Source organism: Engystomops pustulosus, chromosome 2, assembly GCF_040894005.1.
Source record: "Engystomops pustulosus chromosome 2, aEngPut4.maternal, whole genome shotgun sequence".
Lineage (NCBI taxonomy): Eukaryota > Metazoa > Chordata > Amphibia > Anura > Leptodactylidae > Engystomops > Engystomops pustulosus.
The window spans coordinates 149,375,272-149,385,656 of record NC_092412.1 but is presented as its reverse complement, the minus strand read 5'-3'; positions in this window follow the sequence as shown (position 1 = coordinate 149,385,656).

Genomic DNA, 10,385 nt, shown 5'->3' with positions numbered 1-10,385 from the left:
TCCTGCAAAGTTTACCACACAGAAATCTTATGTGCTGCGCTTTCCCATTGTCCCTTCTTTTGCTACCACCAATACTGTGCCCCAAATACTGTAATAGAGCCCCCTGAAATATTAGCACCACACAAATAGTGCACCATAATGTAACATACTGTAATGGGAAGGATAATGTATTTATTCTTTCTCTCCTTTAACCCCCTTAACCCACCCCCCCAAACCCACCCCAGTATTGATAGAGCTCCGCCTATGACCCAAGCATAAAAATAATGGCCCCTGCCTACCCCAGACATATAATTAATGCCCCATGCCTGCACCAGACATAGAATTAATGCCCCCTGCCAGCCCTAGATATAGAATAATGCCCCCCACCCCAGATATATAATTAATGCCCCCTGCCAGCCCCAGATATAGAATAATGCCCCCCCCCCGCCCCAGACATATAATTTATGCCCACTGCCAGCCCCATATATACTATAATCCCCCCCACCCCAGACATATAATTTATGCCCACTGCCAGCCCCATATATAAAATAATCCCCCCCCCGCCCCAGACATATAATTTATGCCCACTGCCAGCCACATATATACAATAATCCCCCCACCCACCCCAGACATATAATTTATGCCCACTGCCAGCCCCATATATACAATAATCCCCCCCACCCCCAGGGCCGGTTCTAGGCAAAGTGGGGCCCTGGGCAAAACTAAAAGTGGGGCCCCAAAATAAAACTATTTTATGAGCAGTCACAGTCAACAAGAGGCTCCCTTTAATATGGTAAAATAAACTGTAATTTTGGAGAATTTTATAGGAGATAGATAGATGATAGGAAGATTGATGGGCAGCACGGTAGCTCAGTGGTTAGCACTACAGCCTTGCAGTGCTGGTTAACATCTGCAAAGAGTTTGTATGTTCTCTCTGTGTCTTCGTGGGTTTCCTCCGGTTTCCTCCCACACTCCAAAAAATTACTGGTAGGTTGATTAGACTGTGAGGCCCATTGGGGACAGGGACCGATATTTTCTGAAAGCAGACACTTGCCCCGTTTTCAAAATTGCATCAAAGAGTTTACAGACATAGGCGCCTTCATGCAATTTTGATTCAAACTGAAACATTTTATAAAAAATACTTAAAATTTTACTTTGATGGCAAAAAATTAGTTCCAAACAGAAAATCTATATCTGCTTTTCAGCTAGAAATTTTAAGCCAGTCACAACCTGCAAAATATATCAATAAAACAGAATAAAAAGTAAAGGCGCCATAAAACCTATGTAATTTTGAAATCAGACAACCAAGCGATGCATTTGGCAATTAACATTGAAAATTTCCTCTAAAATATGTACAAATCCAGATACTTATATAAAGAAAATATACTTTCCTAAAACAGTAAAATGTGAGGCAATTATACAGACCCCACTTGTGTATATTCACCAAAATATGCAGCAAAGGGAACTGCAGAAAATTGCACTGAGCCTCACACAGATCTATCATTGTGTGCTCCCTTACACAATGGTTACCCAAATAAATAACTATATATCCATAAATCAAGCAAATGAGATAATAAAATTCACTATTAGACGTGCGCCATTGTATTATAGGCACAATAACAGAACCCTCGGCGCTTCATAAGAATTTGAGTGAGAACGTCATAACATTGGTGTAAATAATGGAGGATGGTGGGAAATAAAACTTTATTCCAGAACATGTGTGTGTTTTTGGTGTTACATATAACTTTATGGACACATTCTGGGTCATAAATAACAGCGACATTAGGTGAAGAGGATCGGATGTTCATCGTATCAGTCAATTTTACCAATAAAAAAAACTATCACAAAATAAAAGGCAATAAGAGAGAAAGTGTGTTCTTAGATAGTTCTGCATAGAGAAGGGTTAAAAACATAAATATTAGTTGATATTATTGCTTATCAAAATGTAGTAACATATAAAGTGCAGCAGCTCCTGTGTGCAGCAAATTCTCCCTGCAGCCTGATGGCTAAGAATCTGGAGAGAGGGACAATTCAGGGGGCTGTATCTCTGGCTCTGTGACACATACACTCACCGGCCACTTTATTAGGTACACCATTCTAGTAACGGGTTGGACCCCCTTTTGCCTTCAGAGCTGCCTCAATTCTTCGTGGCATAGATTCAACAAGGTGCTGGAAGCATTCCTCAGAGATTTTGGTCCATATTGACATGATGGCATCACACAGTTGCCGCAGATTTGTCGGCTGCACATCCATGATGCGAATCTCCCGTTCCACCACATCCCAAAGATGCTCTATTGGATTGAGATCTGGTGACTGTGGAGGCCATTTGAGTACAGTGAACTCATTGTCATGTTCAAGAAACCAGTCTGAGATGATTCCAGCTTTATGACATGGCGCATTATCCTGCTGAAAGTAGCCATCAGATGTTACAGGGTACATTGTGCTCATAAAGGGATGGACATGGTCAGCAACAATACTCAGGTAGGCTGTGGCGTTGCAACGATGCTCAATTGGTACCAAGGGGCCCAAAGAGTGCCAAGAAAATATTCCCCACACCATGACACCACCACCACACGCCTGAACCATTGATACAAGGCAGGATGGATCCATGCTTTCATGTTGTTGACGCCAAATTCTGACCCAACAATCTGAATGTCGCAGCAGAAATCGAGACTCATCAGACCAGGCAACGTATTTTCCAATCCTCTACTGTCCAATTTCGATGAGCTTGTGCAAATTGTAGCCTCAGTTTCCTGTTCTTAGCTGAACGGAGTGGAACCCGGTGTGGTCTTCTGCTGCTGTAGCCCATCTGCCTCAAAGTTCGACGTACTGTGCGTTCAGAGATGCTCTTCTGCCTACCTTGGTTGTAACGGGTGGCGATTTGAGTCACTGTTGCCTTTCTATCAGCTCGAACCAGTCTGTCCATTCTCCTCTGACCTCTGGCATCAACAAGGCATTTCCGCCCACAGAAATGCCGCTCACTGGATGTTTTTTCTTTTTCGGACCATTCTCTGTAAACCCTAGAGATGGTTGTGCGTGAAAATCCCAGTAGATCAGCAGTTTCTGAAATACTCAGACCAGCCCTTCTGGCACCAACAACCATGCCACGTTCAAAGGCACTCAAATCACCTTTCTTCCCCATACAGATGCTCGGTTTGAACTGCAGGAGATTGTCTTGACCATGTCTACATGCCTAAATGCACTGAGTTGCCGCCATGTGATTGGCTGATTAGAAATTAAGTGTTAACGAGCAGTTGGACAGGTGTACCTAATAAAGTGGCCGGTGAGTGTAGAACCTCACTTGTTTTTTCCTATGAAAGAAGAGAGTCTCCTCTTTAAATGAATCTAAATTTGTGTTTCTAAGTGTTAGGAAAACGGAGATATTAACTGTTAAACTGCCGTTGGGATTGATTTTTTTATATATAAAAATGGCACCTGACATTCTCACTTTAAACCTGAATATCTTTGGATCCATAGCACCTAGAAACAAAATTCAAGATTCATTTGAAAGAAGAGATTCTCCATTTTTGCCCTGGGCAATTGCCACCTTTGCCTACCCATAGCGCCGGCCCTGCCCACCCCAGACGTATAATTTATGCCCATTGCCAGCCCCATATATACAATAATCCCCCCCACCCCAGACATATAATTTATGCCCACTGCCAGCCCCATATATACTATAATCCCCCCCCCACCCCAGACATATAATTTATGCCCACTGCCAGCCCCATATATACAATAATCCCCCCAACCCCAGACATATAATTTATGCCCACTGCCATTCCCAAATATAGAATAATGCAGCCCCCCCAGACATATAAATAATGTCCCCCGTTCTGTAATTTTAAAAAAACCATCATACTCACCTCTTTGGCGCAGGTTTCTTCCCGTCCTCGGTCTTCGGTGGCTTGGTGTAAGAGGCGCGGGATAGTGACGTCACTGCTCCGCGCCTCCACACCAAGCCGCAGAGCTACAAGGAGGCAGGCAGCCTGACATCTGGTAAGTGTCAGCCTCCTCCACGCTACAAAGGTCGCGCAATGACGTCAGTTGAGTGACCTGTGTAGCTGAGTGTATACACAGAAGCAGAAGCAGCAGACCTGCGCTGCGTCTGTGTACTAATCAATAGTACCTGCATCGTACGGTGTAGGTACTATAGATTAAATCAAAAGTTGTAGGTAGGGAGTGCGGACCGGCCCCAGACCTGCCCAGGACCGACCGGCCCACCGGGAAAATTCCCGGTGTGTACAATGGCCAGTCTGCCCCTGTACAGGCCCGACTACTTCCGATTCAAAGGATTACATCGATGACCAGCAGTTTATTAACAAATTATATGGTCAACGAGGGTGTGTCTGCGTTTTTGTTTCAATAAAATTTTCTATATGTTAATTAAAGTGTTTTTTTTTTTTTTGCGACACTCTTCATGGTTTGCCATAGTAGTGGTACTGTCTAGATGAGGGTACTCATTACTAAGGGCTGGCCATACTGTTCACTTTTTTGGGGGCAAATTTACACGAATACCAATACCATTACCCCAACACCAGGGGTGTTGGGAAGAGCAGGTACAAACCAGCCCCTGATCGTCTATAGATGGTAAGGTAGTGGGGTGGCTGCAGGATGTTATTGTTGCGCTGGAATAGCCCCCTAACAGTGGCCTTTCCCTACACAGAAATGGTAGGCTGCTGCTTTTCTGTATCTGGCTAATTTTGAAAACAGGGGACACCACATTTCCGGCTGGAAAAAAAGCTGTGTGAGTACCCCCCTATTAATAGGGGGGACCCTACACATTGTTTTCCATTTCTGGCCAAAGAAAAAAAAAACGGTGTGATTTCCCTCCTCTGTATAATACAGATATAGAGAGGCTGAAAGAGATTGATAGCAAGATAGTAGACTCTTCTACCAACACTGCATGTGGGAGAGGAAAATGGGCTGAAAGTGGAAGGCGGGCAAAGTCTCTGGATTAAACTGAATCACACTGAGATGACTGCTATGAGATAGGAGAGGCATGGCTAAGATATTGTTGTATACTGATACTGTTGTATCCATCTTACTCAGATGGATTTGTGTGAGGAAGTTTGGCTGTGTAAAGCCATTCCAGAAAACTGTCTGGCACAAAGGTTAGGTAAATTTTAATACATCCCTATTGGTAACATGATTTTAGTCTCTTTATAAGTACAGAAATAACAGTTGGTTAAGGTTTACATAACCTTTGATTAAAGAGCAACACTCTTATTCTTGCTGTTGCTATCATGTTACCATATTGTGATGGTTGCTTAGCATTAGTGTGAATCACTTCATATATTAAAATTATGTATGGAGCTATATTAACCATCCATTAAAGGCATCCAAATCTTCTGTATGATGCACTGCACCACACAGGCTCTCCACAGGGGGGCAGAATATCCTATCCCAGCTGCTAATTACAAATTGGTTTCTGTCACAGTTTTGATGAAGACAGTGACTGCCTGGCTCTCCACTTATGGTCATTTAGTCTATTTATAAATACAAAGAGAAACAGATAAGCTCAGTGTAGTCCCAGAAGACAGAGATGGCGTTGTTTCTGTATTATTTAATTAGTCTGTGAGTATAGATATTAGGAATTGAGCTCTGATGTGAGCGTTTTGCAATTTTTGGGGTGAGGTGACAAACAAACGTATCCAAAATGTCAAAGACCGCTTTCGACTTTTAGTTTGTAAATGGAACTGTATAGCTAGTGTGTGCAGATGTTGGCAGATTACATGAAAGCCTCACTTCTAGATACAGTGGAAAAAGTCTCTTCTGAGCTAATCCACAGCCATTTTCAAGCTACTAGCGAAACAGACATTTTCAAATGTACTGGGGAAACACCTCTGTCAGTATATTCTCTGTCTTTTCATATCCCCTAAAAAGTATCTAAATAGCTAGCAGTATGCCTAAACAAAAAAATAGCCAAAAATGAAAAATGTTTACGTTATTTGTTTTCCATATTGTTTAGGGCAGTGGTGGCGAACCTATGGCACTGGTGCCAGAGGCGGCACTCAGAGCCCTCTCTGTGGGCACCCAGGACATCACCCCAGGATAAAGTTCACCAGACAGAACTCAAAGAATCTGCCTGCAGAATCTTCCTACAATGATAGATGAATTTGCCCTCCTCCTTTCAACTGTGTTGGTGTCCTTGGGAGGCTGAAGGATTGAAAGTTGTCAATGAACAAGGAGAAATAAATTACTTCTTAAATTGCTACACTGGCACTTTGCAATAAATAAGTGGCTTTTGGTTGAAGTTTGGGCACTCAGGCTCAAAAAGGTTAGCCATCACTGGTTTAGGGTTTTATGGCAGCCCACTGGAGTGAAATGAAAGACAGATTAAAGGTAACCTGTCACCAAAATTTTCACAAATACAGCTAGTGGCCGATTCCCATAGAGCCCTATTAACTAACTGACACCCTTTCTCAGATCACCACAAAATCAACTTTATAACATTGCTTTGCATATAGCTAGATCTACAGCTAGTCAGACAGGTTGTGGCCTCCTCAGGAATCCAGCAGGTTTCCCCATGCCTTCTCAGCATTTAGCAAGTAATGTTATGTGACCAAGGTGATGTCATTTAAGGTCCTTTAGGCTACTAACATTAGCAAACTGTACTTCATATATCTGATCACATGAAATCACAGCATGCCTCCATCCATGGGGAGAAGTAGAGGTCCATGATAGCTGCTGTAATTTCATTTGATCAGTTATATGAATGTGGTACAGTTTGCTAATGTTAGGAGTCTAAAGGACCTTAGATGTCTCCCTGGTCACATTACTTATAGAATACCGAAAAGGCATGAAGAGGAGCTGCTGGATTCAGCCCAAGAAGGCCAGTCCCATCTGATCCTCTTCTTTCTTTTCCCTGCTTTATTAGCCGGCAGAGGTGCGGCCATGTGCTCTGCCGGATGGCGCACACTATGATAAAGTGGTGTCGCCGCTGATTACATCATGGTGTACGCTGACTGGCAGAGTGCATGGACGTGCCTTTGCCGGCTGTTACAGAACAGAGAAGAAAAAAAAAGCCGTTGGGAGCCGCATAGTGCATTGGGGAGCCAGGCATCAGGGGTGCCAGAAGGTGAGTATGTAAGTTTACTTTTTTATGTGCTGGCCAACTGGGGGCTTGTTGGCTATATACTAAAGGGGGCTGGCTGTATACTAAAAGTGGCTGGCTATATACTAGAGGGGTCTGGCAGGCTATATACTAAAGGGGGCTGGCAGACTATATTCTGAAGGTGGTTAGCTATACACTACAGGGGACTGCCTGGCTATATACTACAGGAGGCTGGCTAGCTATATACAAAGGGGGTTGGCTATATACTGGAAGGCTCTGATGAATGCATTTCCCACCCTCAGCTTATACTCAAGTCAATGGGGCAGATTTATCAAGTGTCTGAAAGTCAGAATGTTTCCAATTGCCCATGGCAACCAATCACAGCTCCCCTTTAAAATATTCATGAGCACTGGTGAAATGAAAGCTGAGCTGTGATTGGTTGCCATGGGCAACTGGAAATATTCTGACTTTCAGACTGCTTGATAAATCTGCCCCAATAGGTTTTCCCAGTTTTTGGTGGTAAAATTAGGGGCCTCAGCTTATACTCAGGTCGGCTTTTACTTGAGTATATACGGTAAATGGGGATTTGAGGGAATCAATTTTTAGCTAAAAGAAGGGTGTCAGTTAATAGGGCTCTATGGGAATCTGCCACTAGCTGTATTTGTGAAAAATGTGACAGGTTCTTTTTAGTGAGGATGAAACTGCATTGTAGATATATCCAGTGGTCCGCAGTATATATCTGTGTGTATCAGGATAAATACTCACCTCTCTTCTCCTACCTGTGCCACAATCATGTAAGCTGCATGTGGTTGGACTATTTGTTTAAAAACCTAACGCTGCCACAGCTTTATCCTTGAGCTGTCTGGTATGTTTTCATTATACTGTTCAAACCTAGGTCTTCATAAAACAGCTAAAGTTATATGGAGAATAAAATATGAGATGTTCTCTATTTATTAATTAGGTGATTTCTAAAGGCAATTTGACACACATCACTTATTTAGGGTATCAGAGGCAGAATTTATAAGCACACACATTAACCAGTTTTTAAATCTGTAGACATATGTTAAAGCATTTATCATTTTCTGTACACTTCAAAAAAGCATAATACTTTGTGTACCAATAAATACACAGTGTATTAGGGCTCACGGAGACAGCCACGTATGTTGTGAGTCCGAAAAATATGCAAAAGTGTGATATCTGTGTGCAGTCCATATTGTATATTTCTTCACATCCGTATGTCATCAGTTTTTTTTTCACGTACGCAAAAGAAACAGATGAGTTTCTAGTGTATTTTCTGCCCTGACAAGATGGTTGCCTAGCAACAATTAAGAATATATTGACCTCTTACAGATTTCATCTCTGTGCTGTCCATTTTTTTGCAGATCCGTTGACTGGAGGTCTGTGGTTCTCATTTGAGAATAAATAAATATGCTGCAATCTTTTTTCATAGTCTGCACAACTGTGAAAGAAGGCACAGGTGAACAGACCCGAAGAAAGCAATGAGCTAGTATGAAATCCTCAAAAAAACGGATAGCATACTGATGTAAAAAAAAAAACACCTGTCTGATTGAGCCCTTACACTGTGCAGAAGCATTTCTCCCTCCCACTGTGTGTGATTACAGCAGGCAGTGGGAGGGTGAAGTGCTGAGGGAATCAGAGGTAGGGAGACATTGTAACAGACTGTTAAACTGCAGCATGGAGGGGCTCTGGTAACACCCCCAAAGCCCTTCTGGATCATCAGCATAATTTTGAAAGGCGATTCTTAGAAGGAAGGAGGCCATGGGTAACAAATAGAAGAAAAATTACCACAGTCACAGTGCCTGGATCTATGAATAAGTGCGCATGGGCTAATCATAAGTTAAAAATTAATTGAAGATTTCCTCTAAATTTATGGCTCTAATATTTAAAAATGAGGAAAAGTTCAAGGGGCAATAAATACCTGTCTGCTGGCTAGAAATTATGCTTAAAAGAGAACCTGAACCTTGCAGCTACACTACTGTAACATGACAGCACTTCATGCCAACATACCAGCTAATTTGAGCAGATGTAGGTGGCAGTTTATGAACACAGGACAGGCAGTGTTGTCACAGGAACATCTAGTAGAGTAGAGGCATTAAAGGAAACCTACCACTTAAAAGTGATAGGTTTATACACATATACATGGCACCAGCTCAGGGTGAGCTGGTGCCAGAGCATATTTTTGTTAAGGGAACAAAGCCCCTATCTTAGAATTATAAGTTATATTAACTTATAACTCGGCGCACCGCACTTGGGCTCGGCGCACCATGCGCACGCCGGATTCTGAAGTGCAGGAGAGGTGGTGACGTCACCGAGCTCTCCGGCACACGCGCGCCTGCCCAACTTAGCACGGCCTGTGAGTTATAAGTCAATATAACTTATAATTCTAAGATAGGGGCTTTGTTCCCTTAACAAAAATATGCTCTGGCACCAGCTCACCCTGAGCTGGTGCCATGTATATGTGTATAAACCTACCATTTTTAAGTGGTAGGTTTCCTTTAAATAAGTCTGTAATATTTTTTTTATATTTTTTTTAGTCACTTACATTTAAATGTCAAATGTGGAGTGACCAATGTTATGGAGAGAAATTATTAGAAAATCAATAATAAACAATACTGATTCAAGATATCAGCTCTTCACTAATATTTTCTAAATAATTACATATACTCATAGATTAGATCCAGCAAGGATTCCATCCATGGGAGGGCCTTTTCAGACCCTGCTTCAGATTCCCATACAGGGAGAGGCACTTACAGCATTCCTACAGAAACAAAGAAACAACTAAAATATTAACTCATTATTTGGACACCTATTTCTTGAAATCATTTAAAGCGGATGTAAATAAAAGATGCTTTAGGTGTACATCAATTAAAGTTATCTTTTTTCTTCTGTGTTACATCTTTACTTATCAAAACATAATTCATTCATAATAATAAATGAAAAGCAAAACAATATGATATTCTAATTTTGACAAGCAGTCTACATACTACCTACCGTATATACATACACCACTATATTAATTTTGCTAGTACACACATCAAAAATGTGGTGCTGAAGGAAAATTGTTGGTAGTAATAGTATAGTAGAATACATTGCATTAATAATATTCTGCACAAGTCATATCAAGGCATGAATTGTGTAATGTGTTCACAGGGGGCAGTATCCAGTTTCAGGTTCTGTGGGTGCACACACTGGCCACTATACCTACTATACTGCTACTATTTTCTTTGTTAAAACAAATCTCCTCTTTCCACTTGTGGTGCCAGCTTTGTGGCTACTGGCATCCTGTATACACAGATCTCTCTATAGCATCTGCCTTTACCTTATATAG